General features: G+C 48.3%; 1 protein-coding gene across 1 annotated transcript in view; it reads left to right on the top strand.

Annotated features, from left to right (window-relative positions):
- The first annotated feature begins 201 nt into the window (after positions 1-201).
- NCMAP (non-compact myelin associated protein) overlaps positions 202-21103 on the top strand; it is a 28967-nt gene continuing 8065 nt past the window's right edge. Inside the window, exon 1 of the mRNA XM_074934303.1 lies at positions 202-302. The gene's annotated coding sequence lies outside the window, so the exon portion shown is untranslated. The remainder of the gene's footprint in view (positions 303-21103) is intronic.

The following is a 21103-nucleotide window of genomic DNA, read 5'->3' on the forward strand; positions in this document are numbered from 1 at the left end:
ACCTCTTTAAAGTCATGGGGGGGGAGGGTAAAAGGAATTTCTCTCTCCCCCCCTGTGCCGCAGGCTGGCTCTGGGGATCCCCACCGAGGCTGCTGCTGCTCCCCACACTTGCCGCGGGGGAAGCCGTGGGCTGGGCCGGCCCGGCGGGGGAGGAGGCTGGCCGCCGGGCGGATCACCTGGAGCGGAGGGTGGGGCTCCAGCCGGGGCGGCTCGCACAGGCGGGCGGGGAGCGCCGGGCTGCCCCGGGTGTCCGCAGGCGGAGCGGGGCGCTAGGGCTGCGGGCGAGTCCCGGACACGGGCAGGTAAGTGCGTCCTAGTCCCGCTGCCAGCCGGGGCGGATCCCGTGCGCCGGCCAGGATCGGGGCCGTGCGCCCCCTTCGCCGCCCGTCCTTATGGGACCTGGAGCCGAGCCTCCGACCCGCCCCGCGGCTCCGAGCCTGGCCTTGCTGCTGGGCTCCCCGCTCTGCGCCCCGGGACAAGGGCCTGAGCCAGGGGGTGGGGGGACCTGCAACGCCCATTGCAAGCGGGGACACACGTGGGGGTCCCCTGCTGTCCCCCAGGGCCAGTCGTGGGGTGCTTGCCCTTTGGGCGCTGACCAGACTTTCCCCCTGTAGCTCGGGGCTGTGGGGCTGCTGTTGTAGCCCCCTTGGTCCCACCGTAACAGAGAGACACCCATAGGTGCTGGAAGGAGGGGGGCTGCCGCACCCCCTGGCTTGAAGTGGTTTCCATGATAGACAAGGTTTCCAGTTTGGTTCAGTGGCTCTCAGCACCCTCCCCCCCCCCACTATACAAACTGTTCCAGCCCCCCAGGAGACAAGGGAGGGGAATCTCTGTTATTGGAGGGGGACCCACTGCTGTAGGTTTGGAGCTCGGGCAGAGCTCTTCCTGGAGATCCTCAGCTCCCTGGGAGCCCCAAAGCTTGTCTCTTGCCCCAGGAGAGGTTGGGTCAGTAAAAGAGATCTCTCCCCCTTCCCCCCCCCCCCCCCCGTGAGAGAGAAGGAGGAGGTGGTGGGAATGGGGAATCCAGTCCTTTGCTCTCTCCTGGCTTGGGAAGGAGGCAGCCCCCCTGGATTAAGCTGCACTTTGCTAGGTGTAGCCCAGCGTTTACAGTCTGAGGAGCTGGGCTGGGGTGAAATCCCTTGAAGGGGCTGCTTGTGTGGAGGCTTCCCGATGCCCCTCACTGCTGCAGTGCTCTTTGGGGGATGTGTCTGTGTTGTGTCTGGCCAGGATGCGGGGGGTGAAGTGCCGCAGAAGTGGGGAAAGTTGCCCCAACCTTCCTTTCCTGTGGTGGTTTAACCTTTTAACAAGAGGTTCCCACTCCCAGGTGTCAGTGCTGAGAGCAGAAGCTGGCTGATGCCGAATACAGACAGCACGGAAGGGAGGCCAGTGGGCTTTCGTAGACTTGTTGGAAAGGCTTTTGTTGGTTCTAAAAGTGGATTGTGACATGTAATAAAATAGTCTAGATGTACCAGTATGCATCCGATGAAGTGAGCTGTAGCTCACGAAAGCTTAGGCTCAAATAAATTGGTTAGTGTCTAAGGTGCCACAAGTCCTCCTTTTCTTCCTATGAGCAGTGTAACCAATCTGCTCTTTTGTGTGGCAAACATACAGACCTCTGGTATTCTCCATCAGGTCCTTTCCAGAGCAGTCTTGGGCTTCATCCGATAGCAGGTTTAAAACCTTAAACAAGAGGTGTGCAACCATTGTTGGCCTCCAGAATCCAAAAGCCATTGCACTCGCTTTCCCCGTTTGGTTGCATCGACCCACTGCAATCGCTGTAGATTAACTTGCTCTTTGTGCAGTGATTGCTTATAGGAATAAGGCAAAACAAAAGTCTTCAGGGATCCAGAATACCGTAGACATTGTTTGTGGCATTATTATGTGGTTAGATTACATGAGGGCCTAGGACCGGATTCTGCAAAGACTTACATAGGTGCTTTACCACAGACATGTGAGCAGTCCCATCAATTCCAATCGGGTTACTTGCATGTGTAAAGTGAAGGATGTGTAAGCATCTTTTTAGGGTAGAAGCCCCCGAGAAGTTTCCACTAGTTTATTTTTCCATCGTTAGTACAGTGGTTAGTTGCAAGATTACAGAGGTGTTATAAGGCTGTTACAGAATTAACCTTTTTGCTTTGTACACTGTCAGTCACATTCTGCTACCGGTTATATGGCTGCAATCATTTCATGTGAGTTACTTTGGATTCACACCTGTGTGAGCAGAATTTAGACCAGTTTATATTGCTATATACTGAGCTTGTTATATACAGCCATAAACAGGAAGGAAATATGATACTGATGTGACATTTTGTTTTGCTGCCAAGCTAGCCCATTAGCAGCGACTTGTTTCTTTAATTTAAACACCATTAAGGCATAACATTCGAAACGATCCAGGGCAATTACCTCATCCCTGGGGAGAAGTCTGGAATGCCTACTTGTTAGTGAAAGATTTTGTTCTTGCAATTTTCCTCCTTCATCTCTGTGGATGTAACTGAGCCTGTTGTCTTTATTGTGCGGCGGGCGAGCAAATCGGAAGGTGTTTCCTTAAAGTTGGCTGAGTTATGTGTTCAAGCCCTGCGATTCTGTGCTGGCAGATTAGTACTTAATGTGGGGTGAGACCGAAGGCTTGGAACATGTCATTGTTCGCCTAATGTCTAGGTGTTGCTGTAGCCGGTCAGCACAAAAAGGATGGATGTGAATTCCATTATTGCTGGGAACATGATGAGGTTGCTGACAGGTTCGAAACGTGGGATTTCTAGATTTTCAAGGTAATTGAGACGCTTAGTGCTCTGGGAAGTCACTTAAAAAAAAAAAAGACTGCAGGTTTTCTGTGCAGAAAATGTCATGAATCCAGTACTGTAGAACCCCAGAGTTACGAACACCTCAGGCATGGAGGTTCTTTGTAACTCTGAAATGTTTGTAATTCTAAATAAAGCATTGTGGCGGTTCTTTCAAAAGTTTACAACAGAACATTGATTTAATACAGCTTTGAAACTTCACTATGCAGAAGAAAAATGCTGCTTTTAGCCATCTTAATTTAAATGAAACAAGCACAGAGACAAATTCCTTACCTTGTCAAATCTTTTTTTAAACTTTCCCTTTAATTTTTAGTCGTTTATGTTTAACACAGTCCTGTACTGTGTTTGTTTTTAGTTTGGTCTCTGCTGCTGCCTGATTGCGTACTTCCGGTTCCAAATGAGGTGTGTGGTTGACCGGTCTGTTCGTAACTCTGAGGTTCTGCTGAAGATGGAGCATTCGGAAGAATTGTGGTCAAGTGGCTGGTGCCCAGAAGTAGTAAACAGGATGATTGACTAGCTGTGTGGGCTGGTCATATAACCTGCCTCTCTAAAATGGGTATAGTGCTATTTAATTCCCAGGGGATGTGAGGCTTAAAGAATTAACATTTGCAAAGTGCTATCAGAATCTCAGAGAAAGGGTGGCAGATGGAAGCGCAGTGTATCATGTGCATGCTCACACAAAGTGTACCCTGAATAGTTTAGTGGGTTTCATGGGTTCATATGTGCGGTAGTTAGAGAAATCTTGTGACTAGTTTCATCCAGTTCTTTGGAAAGAGAAAGGAGTTGCCAGAGTTTTATATCACAGAGAAAGTGGCTTTTCTCTTTTAGTATCCAGTGAAAACTCTGCGGAGGGAAGGAAAAGTGGAGTGAAGTGCATAGGAATTCTTGCTCTGCTGAATCCCAGACTAGTGCCGGGTGCTTCTGATTGTTAGAGAAATAGAGCAACTCAGTGGACTAGCAAGGGTGAGTCGAAGGTGCCTGAGCAAATATTGCATGGCTGATAAGCACATATCAGCTCGTGAATTTTGCAGAAAAGTGGGACCTCTAAGCACAAAGGCCTAGTGAAATGCACAATCAGGGAGGTGGGGCTATAGGATCTGCTGCTGTGGTTTAAAGTGCTCAGAGAGCAAAGGCTTCTGGGAGTTCACGCTTTAGGAAAAAGTGGGCTGGTTTCCCAGCTTTACAGGCTGAGGTGTGTGTCTGTTCATCAGTGCATGTAAATTACCTGTATTTAATGCCCATAAGTGCTAGAAGGAGTTACAGCACATGTGCACTCCCCTGCATAGTTGAGTGAGAACAAGCCTCCTGGAGCTGTCGCTTTCATGCAGCGTGTCTTGGGCTGTGTCTACACTACACAGCTTTTAGCGACATGGTTGTGCCGCTTCAGCCTTGCTGCTAAAAGGTGCGCAGTGTAGCTGCTGTTTGCCGGCAGGAGAGCAGCTTCCACCCCCAAGGAGTGGCAGCAACTTTCTTGGCAGGAGAGCGCTCCTGCCGACAAAGGGCGGCTCACACTGGTGCTTTTCACTGGTAAAACTTTTGTCGTTCGGGGGTGGGGTGGGGTGGGGTGGGGTGTTTTTTTGTAACGCTTACAAAGTTCCAGTGTAGACAACGCCTTTGAAGTGTCACTTGAGACATGAGACTTGCAGAGGCTGTTGCAAAAAAAAAAAAAAAAAATCCAGCATATAAAAAAATCATGGAGCTTGTCTGTAGACCCTGCAAACTGAACCGGTGGGATTCAGGCTAGTTTCCAGTGGACAAGGGTGCATCTCTCACACACCATCACCCCTGGTGTTAATTGGTCCCTTTGATAGTTGTCTAAACAAAGACACTAAGAACTGAGTGGGCCATGGAGGCTGAATTGCCTTTCGTCCTTAGAAGTGTCCTTAATGGGGCATGTTGGTAGGACACGTGAAGGTGGCTTGTCTTGCCTGTGCTGTACCTGTTCTGCAGACAGAGGATGCTCTGGCATCTTTCACTGGCACTAGCATTCATCTGGCCCTATGCAGGGGCTTAGAGTAGATAGAAGAGGGAGAAATAGCTCCACTGCGGACTGTAGTGACCTGCAGGAGGACCTGATTCCTGAGGCTCCAATCCTGCCAACACTGAGTGAAGCGCATTCAAACTCGATGTGTGGGAATCAAGTTACACTGTCCTTAGGTGAGGTCAGAACCAGGGCCTCTCACTGGGAACTAACTAGCAGAAATCTGAAATTCTTAAAGAACAGGACATCCGAATCCATGTGTCTTGCTTTGCAGCTGAGAGATTAAAGTAGAGCTATTTTGCCTCTTAAAATTGTCCACCCATCAGTGCCTGCTGTAGGTATCTTATGTTGATCAGAAAGCGTAAGTGACACTTCCAAAAAAGAAAATATGGAGACAAAAATTTGCAGGGCTTTGGAGCTGTGCTCCGGCTCCGCTCCAGCTCCAGGCAAAAACCTGCAGCTCCCCTGTTCTGGAGCTGCTCCGCACTCCAGCTCCGGGGTCCGCTCCAAAGGCCTGGAAATTTGTACGGGTTCCTCCAACAACAGAGAGTGTTTTGGTTTGTACCAAACTGCTCCCATCTGTCTGCGGGAAGCGAAAGTGCTGTTTACTAGCACCTGGCTCTCTGATGCCATAAGCAACCATGGGAGGGGATGCCCACCATGCTAGGGTGCTAAAGGAACCTGCAGATGGTGCACTGAGAGAGGGCAGCTGGACATGAGTGGTCACAGGGAGAAACAGCCTCAAGCCAGAAACTGCTTCATTTCACTTTGTACAACTGAGCAAATCCCAGAGACAGCGAACAGTGTGCAAAGCCCTGGCATATGCCCAGGCCGACAGTCCTTGCTCTTGGGGAATGAGCTCCAATGTGCTGTGTTCTCATGAACCATGTGCCTGTCTGGGGTCAAAATTCCTGCAGAGTGGGTGTGTGAGTTCCTCCCTGTCCGGTTTGCATTGGATTTGGCCTGGATCAGCTTATTAACTTTGACCTTGCTTATTGTTAGTCATGTGAGCTGCCACTGTGGGAGAGGCAATACATGAGAGATGAAGAGAGACCACACAGACTGGAGTCAGAGGAGATGGGCAAGGGAAAAACTGGATGTACCAATCCTCTAGTTCCCCATAGACACAGCTCATTGCTGCCTCGCAGAAGGGACTGTGAGGGCAAAGCCATGAGACTATGGTGATGGGAAGCCACAAAAATAACCTAGCTAGGTAAAGGCACCTGTCGATGGACAGTGATGGTGTCCCGAGCCTCTGTTTGCCAGAAGCTGGGAGTGGGCAACAGGGGATGGATCGCTTGATGATTCCCTGTTCTGTTCATTCCCTCTGGGGCACCTGGCTTTGGCCACTATCAGAAGACAGGAGACTGGGCTGGATGCACCTTTGGTCTGACCCACAGGGCCGTTCTTATGAATTTTGCCATGCCAGTGTAAAGTGCCACAGCCCTTGTGTTGGCACTTTGCTGTGTGGAAGTCCTGCCTGATTGCTGGAGTGGGGAGATAGCTTTATATCAATTGTGTCTCTAGTCCAGAGGCGAACCACATTGGGGGGGGGGCACACGTGGGGTCATGTGCCCCCCAAAGTTGCTGCTTGGCTTGTACTGAGCATGCTCAGCAACATCTACTGAAGCTGCTGCCCTGACTCTGCCCCCCGCCCCCGCACTGTCGGCAGGTTCGGGTCTCATACAGATCTAGAGCTTTCTCTGTCGGGCCATGCCAGGGATGTTACTTCTGGCTGAGACCTCCTACCGGTCTGACTAGACCTGCTTAGCAAACAGCAACCGCAGTCACATCCCCGACCTGCTAAAAAATGCACTGAAATCTGCCTCCCCAGCCAAGGATCTCATCTAACGGGGATGGAACTCTGGAATAGTCTGCCCTTCCTGAAGACCTGGGCTGGCCCCGGGGCATGGCGTTAGGATATGTCTGTGCTGCAGTAAAACACCCACAGCCGGCCAGTGTCCGCTGACTGGGGCTCGAGCTGCGGGACTATACAATTGCAGTGTAGACGTCCAGGTTTGGACTGGAGCCCGGGCTCTAGTCGTGAGTTTAATGTTTCTAGTTTGAGCTGCTGCATGTAAATTGCTCAGGGATTCTTACGATCCATTCTCATCTCTTCAGTTAAAACCACCCCGGTTCTGATTCTGCCCCCAACTATTTCCTCGTCATGTCTGGGAGCGACTAGCGATCCCTGACTAGTGCGTAAGGTGTTTTTGTTCTGACTTGTTTGTGCTGTTTTAAGTGCCAAGCCCTCTTCCCTTCATCTGAGATTATTGCAGGTGGGGACAATGGTCCTGCCTCTCTCAAACTGAGCCCCGTGCGCCTGGTCCGAGAGGATTCTGTCTCTGTTTACAGCAGGAGAGAAGAGCTGTTCTATCAATAGCACGGAGCCAGAAATGCCCTTTCAAAAACAGGCCCTCAAGAACACGCGGGCAGAGCCACAGCACCCCATGGGATGTGTCTGAGGGCAGAACGGACCTGGGTCTAGGCAGCTTGCTGTTCTCTCTCTCTCTCAGCGCATCAGGTAGTCAAAAGAGGCCTCCGACTCCCCTTCAGTTTTGCCCCAGGCTTGCCCCCCACTCGCTCCACTTATGGAGGAGGAAGGATGGTCTGGTGAATGAACTGCAGGACTGCGAGTCAGGAGATGTGGCCTCTGTTCCCAGCTTTGCTAGCAACTTTCTGCCTTGGGCACGTCCCTTCACCTCTCTGGGCCTCTGTTTCTCCATCTGTGAAATGGGGAGGATGACACACACTGCAGTGATCAGAGTAAAGCAGAGATGCTTGTGCCAGTTAAACTGGGTGGGCAAAGCTTTCGGAAGCCGTGAACTCTGTCGCCACCTCTCAGCAAATGGCGCGCCCCATGTAGGTACAGCGCTTACATCAATCAATCCTGCAAAATCAGTACCGCATGCGGCCTGCTATTCAACTCCAGGCATGGAATCCCAGCTCCGCATGCGTGTCGTGCTGGAGTCGAAACCCAAGCTGCTCTAAGCTTCACGTTGGAACGAGCAGCCTCCAGCAACGTTCAGCAGACCCTGGCTCACCCTCAGTGAGTGCAAGGGGGCAGGATCCACCCGGTACCATGCTGGAGCTACTGCAGAGGAGGGGATTTAATAACTCGAGTCGCTCAGAAAGGCCCCAGTCATGGATCAGAGACCAGTGTGCAAGGTGCTGTATGCTGTTGAAGGTGCCATCTTTTGCATGGGACATAAAATTAGGCCCTTGCAGCCACAGTGTCAGGGCAACTGCACCGGTATTCCCCCTCCGGGATCCACCAAAGGCCCCCATTTTAGATTTCTGGATCCCAGCTGTCACCTCTCTTGGGCAGAGAGCCCTGTCTCATTCCCCTCCGACCAGGGGTTTTAAGGCTGCCCAGCTCCCTGCTTTACACTGTGATATCCCCAGCAAGCCAGACTGCCTAAAAGGCCAGGGTCTGTTTTGCTTTCTCTCTGAAGGCTATGCCCAGTATGTTGCCAGCAACTGCAAGTTACGATCCAGCTGCTTCTAAGCAAGCACATTTATTCTTAAGGTTTCAATACAGAGAACATGTATTCAAACAATAAAAGTTCCTACAAACCTGCTCAGTGTCCACCCCAAACTCCAGCCTAGGGCTCTGGTAGGTTTTAGTCCTTCAAAACCCACAACTGGCTTTTCCCTGGGGCTACAAGTTCATCTATCTTAGATCCAGAACCAGAACAAAGGCCGGGCAGATTGGCTGTTACTTTATACAGTTCAGGCCTTTAATCTTGGCTTTCTAAAACAGGTAATCAGCAGATAGTGAGCCTCTCCTAAGGGCATAGCTTCAAAAGGCTGGGTTTTTGCATATCCAGAGTTGGGGAATTTGCATTAACTCCTCCCTACGGATACCCCGGGAAATCCACTTATTATCCCTAGAGTCCATAATTGACTAGCACGTTTTCAATATAATCTTTTGAACTCCTAGGTTTTATATCTGCCACATCTCCCCCCTAGAGAGGTTACGTACATTCTCAGCCCACAATAACACATACACTTAATACAGTAAGTTCTGTCAAGGATATTGCAGGAAATTGCCCTGTCTGTTACACACGCCACCTGTCATTAAAGATCCTTTAGTACAATCCTTTTGCAAAGGGGACTGTGGTAGTATTAGCCCAAAGACCTAGCCAAATTCCAGTGTGGATGATTGCATTGTACCATTCCAGATTTTTTCTCCCTCCCCCGCCCCCGTTTCAAGTAGGTGTGGCATCCTCCTTCACTTCCTGTCCTAAAGTACTTTTATGTAGGGTCATTGTGCACTGTTAGATAGGTGCTGTGTTCCCAAAATTGGCTGCATTTCAGTTTTGGACAACATGATTCTTTGGATAACGTGTACAGATAGTTTGTAAAGCTAGAAACTAGTGCATAGAACCTGTCACTATCTAAGAGGTGGCAGTTGAAATGAAAGCCTATATAGTTAAGATTGTAAGTTCTTTAATGTAAGTTGTTATAACACAAATATAACTTAGAGACTAGATACTGGTCATGGAGGTGTGACTGAATGAAACAGGCTACTATGAGATGATTATTTGGGTTATGGTCGCACCCACACTATGGGCTTGTCTACACTTACCGGGGGATCGATGTGCGGCGATCGATACATTGGCAGTCTAGTGAAGACCTGCTAAATCAACAGCAGATCGCTCTCCTGTCGACTTCTGTACACCACCAGATCTAGAAGAGTAAGGGGAGTCGACTGTAGAGCGTCTCCCATCGACGTTGCGTAGTGTGGACCCCGTGGTAAGTAGATCTAAGCTACGTCGATTTGAGTTACACTATTCACTTAACTCAAATTGCGTAGCTTAGATCGACTTTTCCCTTTAGTGTAGACAAGGCCTATGTATACGACACATGCCTGTCCACACAAGTTCCCAGGAATTCCTACCATGCCTTTGGAGTTGCTGGTTTTGTCTCTGACCTTGCAAACGCTTAACACATTTGACAGGTTTCAGAGTAGCAGCCGTGTTAGTCTGTATCAGCAAAAAGAAAAGGAGGACTTGTGGCACTTTAGAGACTAACAAATTTATTTGAGCATAAGCTTTCGTGAGCTACAGCTCACTTCATCAGATGCATACTGTGGAAAATACACAGAACATGAAACAATGGGTGTTATCATACACACTGTAACAGAGTGATCAGGTAAGATGAGCTATTACCAGCAGGAGAGTGAGGGGGTGGGGGGGAACGCTTTGTAGTGATGATCAAGGTGGGCCATCTCCAGCAGTTGACAAGAACGTCTGAGGAACTGTGTGTGTGTGTGTGGGGGGGGAATAAACATAGGGAAATAGTTTTACTTTGTGTAATGACCCATCCACTCCCAATCTTTATTCAAGCCTAAGTTAATTGTATCCAGTTTGCAAATTAATTCCAATTCAGCAGTCTCTTGTTGGAGTCTGTTTTTGAAGTTTTTTTGTTGAAGAATTGCAACTTTTAGGTCTGTAATCGAGTGACCAGAGAGACTGAAGTGTTCTCCAACTGGTTTTTGAATCTTATAATTCTTGACGTCTGATTTGTGTCCATTTATTCTTTTACGTAGAGACTGTCCAGTTTGGCCAATGTACATGGCAGAGGGGCATTGCTGGCACATGATGGCATATATCACATTGGTAGATGTGCAGGTGAACGAGCCTCTGATAATGTGGCTGATGTGATTAGGCCCTGTGATGGTGTCCCCTGAATAGATATGTGGACACAGTTGGCAACGGGCTTTGTTGTAAGGATAGGTTCCTGGGTTAGTGGTTCTGTTGTGTGGTTGCTGGTGAGTATTTGCTTCAGGTTGGGGGGCTGTCTGTAAGCAAGGACTGGCCTGTCTCCCAAGATCTGTGAGAGCGATGGGTTGTCCTTCAGGATAGGTTGTAGATCCTTGATGATGCATTGGAGAGGTTTTAGTTGGGGGCTGAAGGTGATGGCTAGTGGCGTTCTGTTATTTCTTTGTTGGGCCTGTCTTGTCGTAGGTAACTTCTGGGTACTCTTTTGTCTCTGTCAATCTGTTTCTTCACTTCAGCAGGTGGGTATTGTAGTTGTAAGAACGCTTGCTAGAGTGAGCTGTAGCTCACGAAAGCTTATGCTCAAATAAATTTGTTAGTCTCTAAGGTGTCACAAGTCCTCCTTTTCTTTTAACACATTTGGAGTCTCTCCATTGCCTTCCATGGGCTTTGGATCAGGCCCAGGTGATTGAATGATTCCACTGAAGTCAATGGGACAGCTCCCAAGCTTAAAGTGAAGCATGTGCCTAAGTTTTTGCAGGATTGGAGCCTTGATTCACAAGATTTGTGGTAACAGGTAGTGGAACTAAAACTTTGGCTTGTTTTTATTAACGACAGAGCCCCCGCTGCCACATCCCATTCTGATCTTTGCTGACTAGGCCCCCTGCATTTCATAGATCTGCTCACTCGTAAAGATGATGGGAATTAAATCAAACTTCTGGTTGCTGAATTAACTATTGAAGGAGCTCCTCTGAGCTCCAGGAGCAATATGAAGGAAGTCAAAGAGATTCTTATGTTTGCGCAGCCAGAAAATCCGGTGCCCTGAATAAAGTTTAGAAAAAATATTTATCTAGGTTACCAAGAAAAATCACCTCCCGGCCTTCTGTAAGCGTCTCTAACACGTCTCCTGACGCCGCCGTGGACACACACCCTTCCTCCAGCACGGCAGGAATGAAAACAGACAAAAAGCGTTTCTCATGCAGGGGCTTTTGAGCTGGGGCCAACAGACTGGATCGAAGCTCTGGGGCTGCTTAGCTTTAGATCCAAATCCACACATCGCGCCTGGTCCTAGCTCTGATGGAAACACACAGGGCTGGTTTTTCTGTGGGGACTTGTTACTATGACCGACAGGCTCACAATAATCTGTCTCGGAGCAAGAACATTGTCCGTGAAAAGTGAATTCACAGGCTCAGCGAGAAATCCCTTGCCTCTTTCATTTGGCACAAGGAAGAAACTTCAAGCCATACGTCTGTATTCTCTCCTCTTTAGAGGCCGAAGCCTGAAGTCAATGGCACTGACGTCCTCACCACGGAGGAGGCCTGCTTCGCACATCGAGGATCCCGGTGTGGGAGCATGATCTGGTGGGTAGAGGAAGACCTGGAGTCAGGACATCTGGGTTCTCGGCCACCACCTTGTTGAATAGCCATCAGCAAGTGACTTAGGCTCTCCACCCTCTCCACCGTGTGAAATCGGGGGATAGTTGTCTACATCTCAGTGGGGCTTAATTAAAGCATTTGAGAACCTCTGATGAAGTTACTATTCGTATAAAATTGCTGATGTGCTGGGAGTGGTTGCGTGTGCAATCTGTACATCGTTTCCCTTAGAACTTGAACTCCTTCCTTTGGGGATACCTACGCTGGAGCTGGAAAGTGTCAACTCCAGCTCAAGGAGACGTCGCAGGGCTTCCTCTGATTGAGCTCATATGCAAAAAATAAATGTAGCCACGGCAGCGTAAGGGGTGGGAGGAGCTAGCCACCCCAGGTACCATCCTGTCCGAGACACTAGGTTTGTACTTGGGTGGCTAGCCCCTCCTTCCTCTGAGGCTGCCACGGCTACATTTCATTTTTAGCATGCTAGCGAGGTACCGTGGGAAATTACACCACCTGCTCTGTGCAGATTAGGGTCTCCAGTTTTGATTGGATGTATTCTTGGAGGTTTCGTCACATGGCATCACCTTTAATTAAAGACTAGCTGGATTCTCCAGGATAACCCTACTGTAGATGTTCCCTCCGTGTTCTGGGGAGAGCAAGGAACCCTTTTGCTATAAAAAGGCTAAATTCTCTGTTGCATTTCCCCCTATGATTTGGATAAGGCTTTTTACATTAGAAACTACCTAAGTCTCATTTGCCAAGTCTGAATTGCCGTCGATGGGTGCTTGGTATAATGCTTCTCATGTGTCCAGTCATAACTTAAAAATGTGCAGTGCGGCTGGACAAGCAAGGCACTGTTGTAAAGGGGCCTTTTAATTAAAAAGTGTTGACAATAAAGGAAACCCTCTAACATTCCTTTCAGGAATACACTGTATAATTGTTCCCAGGTCTCTGCTGATGTCTGATCCATCATTCAGGCATTGCACATAAATGGGCAGTTTTGTTTAAAAAGCAGTTTGGGGTAGATTCAGGGATCTAGGTATTTTTTTAAAAAGGAATCATTTTTAGGCTGAAACAATGAAGTAACTCAACCTTCTGGCAATGCCATCCTTCGAGCACACCGTTTCTGGTCAGTGTTTACTGCCCAGTCTTACTGTATCGCCATACGGTTGCCAAACATACATTGAGCTGTTGAGCTGCGTAGATTTTCTTCTTTGGATGCTGCCTTGGCTTTAACTTTCACTGGGAGTTTAGGTTTAGGGTCCCCTCCCCAATCATCTTTGAGCACGAAGCATTTGAGCTCAGCCTCAACGGACACTTTGAAAAGTTGATCTCGGCAGTGGAAGTCTCCCTTTGGCCCAGGAGGAATATTTATTTGAGTGGTGTGAACTTTGTAGGGTGATCTCGAACTCAGGAGATCTGGGTTCAGTTTTCAGCCAGGGGTCAGCACCACCATGTTGCGCGATGGACACTTGACAAAATTACCGGACTTAGTGACGGGCATTGGCGGGGGGGGTTATGTAATTCAGTCATTCAAGCCATAAAATAGCGCACATCATTTTCCAGTCACCTAGTTAGCTAGCTAATGATAATAATAAATTCAACTCACTTCAGTGTTTTTTAATGTACCTCGCTGCCGCAGCTAGTATAGGGAGACCTCCCAAAGGTTGCATGAGGCTAAATTCGTTGTTTATGATTAACTCAGATACTATGTTACTGAGTTCCGTACAAGTACCGAGGGAGATGTTTGGAAAGAGAATGAAGCCCTGATCCTGCAAGGTGCTGAGCAGCTGCTCTGAGCTTCTGAGGGCCCTCAACAGCCATTGACTGCAGTGCGAGTTCAAGATACTTAGGACCTTCCAGGACTGGGCTAACTAACTTCAGCTGAAGTTGATGGCACTCAGAAACATATCCCGTGTGTTGTAAATTGTTGGGTGGATATGTAGGTAGGTAGAGCCATAGATTAAAACCTGCTATATCTGTGCATGGGTTTGGTTGGCATCAAAGCATCATAGGAAGTAAAAGGTACCCCTGCTGCATTTTATTGGCCTTGCAATTAGTAGAAACAGTTTATACACTTATTAAATATGGAGGAAATGCTTTTGAATTACGACTTCTTTTTTAAAATAACTACTTTTTACAGGGTCTACAGAAAATCAAAGTTCTGTGATCTATACACCAGTAGCAGTTCACTAATAAAAACTACGGGCCAGATTGCACCTGGGCCCTGCATGGATGATCAGTTGTGTGTGGGGGAAGGGTACCAGAAATTCTCCTTCCCCACCCTTTGAATCTCTTTTTAGCATCAGACTTTCATTCTCTTTCCAGATATTTCTTTATGGCCCCCATTACTGCAAATGGCTTATCATCATCCCTGTGTGATGGCTGAGGAATGGAGGCCTCGCCCAAGGTCACACAGGAAATCAGTGGCAGAGGCAGAGCCAAGAATAGAAACCTGGTCTCTCAGGGACCACCAAGCATCTTCACCAAAACCATCTCCATGATGCAGTTCCTGCTCCACTTTCACACACTCCATGCTTTGCTGACAGTGGGGCCTTGCTGGGCCTCTTTGGGCACAAAAGGGGCTGAGGAGGAGGCAGGGTCTTGGCCTGCCCACAGGTCAGATGCAGGAGGTGAGGAGCGTGGCTGAAGGGATGGGACCATGGGGGTTCTAACCCTGTGTGTCTGGAATTAGGCTCCCATCAGGTTCAGTGCTTCCTGGTGCGCCCGCTGAGATGGCCCTGTTCTACCTAGCCTACCAACATGGGACAGTGGATAATTGTGTAGGGACCCATTTCTTTACAGGGACCTGCAGTGCCAACAGCTAGAAAGAACCTCTTTCTTCTTCACCTATTTCTAGCACCCCGGGCGGCTCCCCGTCTCCGCAAGCGGCTCCCCGTCCTCGCTGTTGCTGGCGGAGGTGCAGCCAGGCAGCTCTGCCTCGGTTCCCACCTGTCAAATGGGGATGATGCTTCCATTCTCCCACGCTTTCTGTCTTGTCTATTTAGCTTGTTAACTCAAGGCAGGGACTGTCTCTTACTGTGTGTACGTACAGGGCCTGGCACAATGGGGCCCTGATCTCAGCTGGGCCTTCCAGGTGCTACTGTCGTATAGGTTAAGAACAAAGAGCATGTATTCACACAGGGAGGAAGGGGCAGAGTGTGTGGTTCAGTGCTTTAGACAGATGCAGGGAACTGGGAATCCTGCGTTCCAATCCTGGTTGTGACATTGACTCCGTCAATGGCCTTGGGCAAGTCAACTGAGCCCAAGTTTTCAGAAGTGGCCTCTTCTTTTGGATGCGTCCTCGTTTTGGGAGCCCAGCTTTAGACAACCTGTGGCCTGATGGTGTTTTTTTTTTTTTTTTAAAACAAAGTGAGGTTCCCGTAGATTCCAAGGAGAGTTGAGGGCACTGAGCACCTCTGCAGACTGGGGGCATGATGCCCAAACTGGGCCTTTCCCGTGACAACCTCCACCTTCCATACATCCTCCTGGGAACTGCCCATCCCAGAATGCAGCTGATTTCTTTGGATCAGGCCCTTTATGCTGTGGATCTGATGTGAGTGGGAGACTAGAGTGGCTTCCTCGGCAGCACTTCAGTCTCTGTGTCAAAACACCCCTGCTCCCACCCCTATTCCTTTGTCTTTTACCATCACTCCTTTTCTCTTAGGTAACCCTCTAGAGGGCAACCTGCCTGATTTGATCTCCCTAGAAAGTAGCTCTACATGAGGAGGAGCAAGAGCTTGGTGCGTGATCAGATGGAACAGATGTCTCTCTCAACGATATCTGTGGTGCAGTGGTTCTCAAACTGTGGTCTGCGAGCTCCACCCAGGTGGTCCGCGGATAGTTTCCCTCTAAGGTGCGCGCCTGGGTGGCCGCACATGAGAAAATGAAGGGCCACCCACCTAATTAATGGAGCCACGCAGGCATGGCTCCACTAATTAGGGGCCTGGACCCTGGAGAAGATGCAGTGGGGTGAGAGGAGGGGGTGGGGGGAATTTGGGATGTGCAGGGCTGCGGTAGCCAGAGAAAGAGGTGACTTTCCCCAGCTCCAGGGCTGCGGCTGCTGGGGAGAGATGGCCCTCTATCCCAGCCCCAGCTCTGTGGCTGCTGTGGTGGGGGAGAGACCCCCTCCTTCCCAGCCCCAGCTCGGGGGCTGCCGCAGCGGGGGAGAGAGGGCACATCCATCACATTAGAAAGATTAGACTACTGATATTAAAATAGGAGTTGTGTGCTTTTATCTGTAGAACAAAAAAACATTGTTTATTATTACGGGTTTTATCCAAAGCCCTTTACAGTAGTTGGCTAACGGTACAAACAACATTTGGAAAGATCATTAAGTGGTCCGCTGAGACCCTCAGCAATTTTCAAGTGGTCCATTGAAAAAAACAAGTTTGAGAACCACTGCTGTTGTGTCTAGCAATTACGGTGAGGCGGGCATTAGAAAAGCACCAGATGGATTTCAAAGGTGCGCCCTCAGGTACTTCAAATGTTCAAATATTACTACTGAGGACTGGGATTTTCAAGAGAACCTAAGGGAATTGGGGGCCCAACTCTCCATGAAATTTGGGTGCTGGGCTCCTTTTGAAAATCCCGTCCATAATAACGATTTAAACAAGAAAGGGGATAGTCAGGCCCTGGCTGTGGGCTCGTACAGCAGAACTTGGGTCAGAGGCTGCAGGGCGATTGATCAAATAGGAGCTGAGGGCTTTCAGTGCTTTGCTGGCTCTTGTCCTCAGGCTGTACAGGTGGGTTTTGGCTTTTTGTTTGTTTTGTTTTTTTTTAAAGCCGCTGCTGTTGCTGGATGCAGAAACCACCTGTAGTTTAATGCGATTATCACTCCGCCTCAGCAAGGAAATGAAGAGCTCCTTAATGTGTGTTTAACAAGGCTAAACCTGGAGGGCTTCATGCCAGAGCCTGAGAGACACAAATGCTCATGTAAAGGCGCTGGTCTGACATCAGGGCAAACACTTAATACATAGTTGTATTGTTTGCCTGAAGCCACACTTATGCAATCGCTCCTGCAGGCTAATCTGAGCCTTGATTTTTTTTTTTATTTTTATTTTTTCCTCTTCTCTCCGGAGATCCTCCCAAGGTAAATTCGGGCGCATTATTTCACTGAAACACATTGTGTTTTTATTTTGCTTTAAAACTTGGGCAGCGGGCCCAGCTGTTATGGCAGGTTTTGTTGTTGTAAATTGTCCGGGGGGGAGGGGGGGTGCAGGATTGAACAGGCTGTTGGATGGCCTGTCAGTTTATGGGGGAAGAAAAATGGATTTTGTGATGTTTTTTAGAAACCTCTTTTCCCCCCTCTGCGTTGTTGGATCTTGCCACGAACACCTGATCGATTCCCTCAAAGAGGGTAAAACCTGTAACCCAGGGGAGAGCTCCTTTAGCCAATAATGCTGAACGTCAGCGCTGTGTGCCAGTGAATGCGGCTGCTTCTGAAAGGTAGTGGGTTGACGGAGACAAAAGCCTGGTTATCCACCAAACACTTCGAGCCCCAGCCCTGACCTAGAGGGGAGAGGGTAGTTTGGTTTCTACGGCCAGTTGAGTCCTTGGTGTCTCTGGTGGAGGGTCAAGCGTGGTGGTGAATTTGTGACGTGGGCACCTTTCTATAGGGAATTGGACTGAGACTTGCTGAACTCATTTCTCATTGGCCGCCCAACAGCCAGGATTGACTGAACGTGTGGAGCTGGGGCTTTCAGTGGGCCTATGGAAGTGAAAAACACCAACCCCTAATTGATTTGAGTGCATAACTCTCCTAGGCTCCTTTGCAAATCTTAGCCTGTATGCATTGTGACTAATGCTCCCTGCTTACTGATCAATGGGATGAGGGAGACACCCCCCCCATCTTTAGCTTCCTGGAGCCCCCTTTGCTCTCGCAGGGGTGCAGCTATAAATGATTTCAGTTCAATCACATTAAAAGTGTTGCTTCCTAGACTGCACTGCTTCAACAGCTCTGATTATAATGTGGAAAGTACCCAGGTAAAGAAGCCAAATCCCATTCTCAGAAGCGATTTAGACACTTAGGAGCCTAAATCTGATTGAAAGTTATGGAGAATGTTTGCCTTCCTACCAGCTGTGACATGGCCATTGATCCAGTTTTCTTTATTAACACAGTCACACAGACTACTGTTTAGCTGGGTCTAATGCTTTCAGTGGTTTTTCTTTCATCACGTATTACAGGCCAGTGTGGTCTAGAGATTAAGTGGCTAGAAATCAATGGCTGTTAGCCAAGATGGTCAGGGACGCTGCCCCATGCTCTGGGTGTCCTGACTGCCAGAAGCAGGGATTGGATGACAGGGGGTAGCTCACTCGGTAAATAACCCTGTTCTGTTCACTCCTTCTGAAGCATCTGGCGCCAGTTACTATCAGAGACAGGATACTGGGCCAGGTGGACCATTGGTCTGATGCAGTATGGCCATTCTTAAGTGCTTGATCTTGCCCCATTGACATTAGTGGGAGCAGGGGGAAGCTCCAGAGTAGCAAATCCGGAAGTCAGCACTTCTCATGTTCTTCCCAACCCTGCCAGTGACCAGCCGCACAACTGAGGTCACTAATTCTCAGCTTCGGGTTTCCCCACATGTTAGATGAGGTTATTAACAAGCACCCAGTGGAGCTGGAAAGATTAATCCATTGTGCTTTGAGATCCCCAGACCGCAGCTGCTACAGAAGTATAAATATTTTTGCAGGTAATACAAATAAAATGGCTACTTTGATATCCAGCTGAATGTCTGGCTATAGCACAGCGTTTTAATTAGGGACTGGAGCCAACAGACACTCTTGAACCTTTCCACTATTAGTGTCTGACATCATGACACCCTTTTCCTGGGTTGCTAAGTGCTGAAGTCTGCATCTCTCTCCAAGCAGCACCTGCCTTTCTATAGCAGGAAGTCAGCTCTCGAACTTAAGCTCTTATGGAAACATGCAAACAAACCCTATATATTTCCCCACCGCCCTCTTCTGTCCTCACCAGGTGTTTCAGGAAGTAGCACTAGCTGTTTGGCTGGTTAGCTCCAACCCTGAAGCTCTGGTAGATGAGCATGTCCGTTCAGCTTGCAATGCTGGGGCTGAGGGGAACAGGGAAGGTTTTATAAATGGATAGATTGCAGTCAGTTGCCAAAACAACCGATGTACTGTATCTGCAAAGGTGAGTTAAATGGAAACGTTCCAGGGGCTTCACTCTGCTGGTTATGTTTGCATCCACCTAATGAATATCTGGAAATATTTTGACAATCTGTGGTCCCTTTTATCTGTAGAATTACACATAATTAGCAGCACTCAGGAACCCAGACAGGTGTGTGCATGTACAGAATGAGGTACAGTCTTGTGTGTGTAGTGAAGAGAGCATTTAAAATGAATGTTGATAATAGTGCAAACCATAGAACGCCTGTTACATAGCATCTACCCAGTGCTATTCATCTTCAAAGCACTTTATAGACAAATCAGTGAGCTTTGGATTAGGACTTAAAGTCGATGGAAAGATTCCCGTTAAATTCAGTTGTGTTTAGATCATATATTATGGGCCAGTGTGGTCTAGAGATTAAGTGGCTAGAAATCAATAGCTATTAGCCAAGATGGTCAGGGATACAGCCATATGCTCTGAGTGTCCCTAAACCTCTGACTGCCAGAAGTTGGGACTGGATGGATGACACCCAATTGTGCAACTCAGTAGAACTCTTCCCTGTTTCACAGCTGAGAAACTAAGCAGAGAGGCTTCTCCAAGACACTCTGGCAGACCGGAATTAGCCCTCCAGAGTTGCTTGCTTCCACTCCTGTGCTCAGAATACTGTACCTCTCCAACAGGATTTACAACCTGTATGTTCAGCAGGTTTATGGTAGCAATATGGAAACGAAGTTATGACATAACTTTATTTTCACACGGAGTCCTTGGTATGATTGTTTGAAAGCCAGCTGTGGCCCGTAGACAAAATTCATCCCTGCTTTAAACAAGCACAATCCCATTGTCCACAATGGCGTTTCACTCACTTAAATCACAGATGAATTTGGCCCCATAAATGCCTGTACACCAGCAGCCCTCTATTTACCCTAGGCAGATTGAGTGGCCAGTTGGTAAATTACTGGTATGGATTTGAACTAGTGACCAAGAACTGACAGATGCAAGATCCTGTTACCAATCCTCCGAAATGTCCAACCCTCTCTCATGGGCGATTGTTTGGCATTCTTGGCACACAGTCCAAGAAAATTACCCATCCGGTCTGCACTCCAAAGGCCCTGGAACGTGTGTTTCTGTAGTCATGAACAGTCTGCTAGTTGGTGAAAGCTGGGCATGACTTTTCCTGAGTCGGGCCCTTAAGGAAATATTTGCTCAGCTTCCCCCCAGCTGTAATGCCTGACTCCCACCATGCTCTGAGGGCTTTCATTCTGAAATGAGAGCAAAGCAAATGCCTGAGATGACTTGTGCAGGTTTCTCATTAAACAGGCACATAGTGCTAAGCAACAGCTTTAATTGAAATGGAAATGGGGGGCAGTGGGTGATGACAAATGCAGCTTTGTGGAGAAGCTACGCAATCTTTGTGACACTGAGCTGTCAGGTTTTAGCAGAAGAGTTGCAAATTCTCTGCAAAACTCCATGGACGAGGACTGGGGGAGCTTTTGATCCAAAATCCTTCTTTCAGGGTGAAAAGATCTATGACCAGACTAAATCATCATGTTACAAAAGTAACTTGGCCTTGGTTACACAAAGGAACCATTCAGTCAGAGCAGAATGACCCAGTTATGGATTGTGGGACAGAGTTATTTTCTTTTTCTTTTTTTTTTTTCTTTTTGACCAAAGAGAGTTGAACCATTTGATTGAAACAACCTTGCGATTCTAACTTTTTGCGCTGGGGCAAACATTGGAAAAAGCAGCCGCCGGCTTCCCCTCTGCCAGTAATTTTCTGAATTCCCATTCTCAGTTTATTAAAAAAACTATTAATAGAACTCTTTACTATTGTAACAAATCCATGACTATGAGCTCTCACTGTGGTGCACATACTGGCCAATTAGTACTTAATAAGGACAGAACTCGGATCCTCCGGCTCCACCAGCCAAAGGCCAAGGTTCTCAAAAATCAGAGTGACATTCTGGCCCCGTCACAGTCACTGGGAGTTTTGCCATGAACTTTATTGGGGCCAGGATTTCACCTTACGTGCCTAAAGTTAGGCTCCTAAATTTCTATTTAGGCTCTCAAGTGGCCTAATTTCCAAAACGTCTGAGAATCCAGCAGCT

Source organism: Natator depressus, chromosome 19, assembly GCF_965152275.1.
Source record: "Natator depressus isolate rNatDep1 chromosome 19, rNatDep2.hap1, whole genome shotgun sequence".
Lineage (NCBI taxonomy): Eukaryota > Metazoa > Chordata > Testudines > Cheloniidae > Natator > Natator depressus.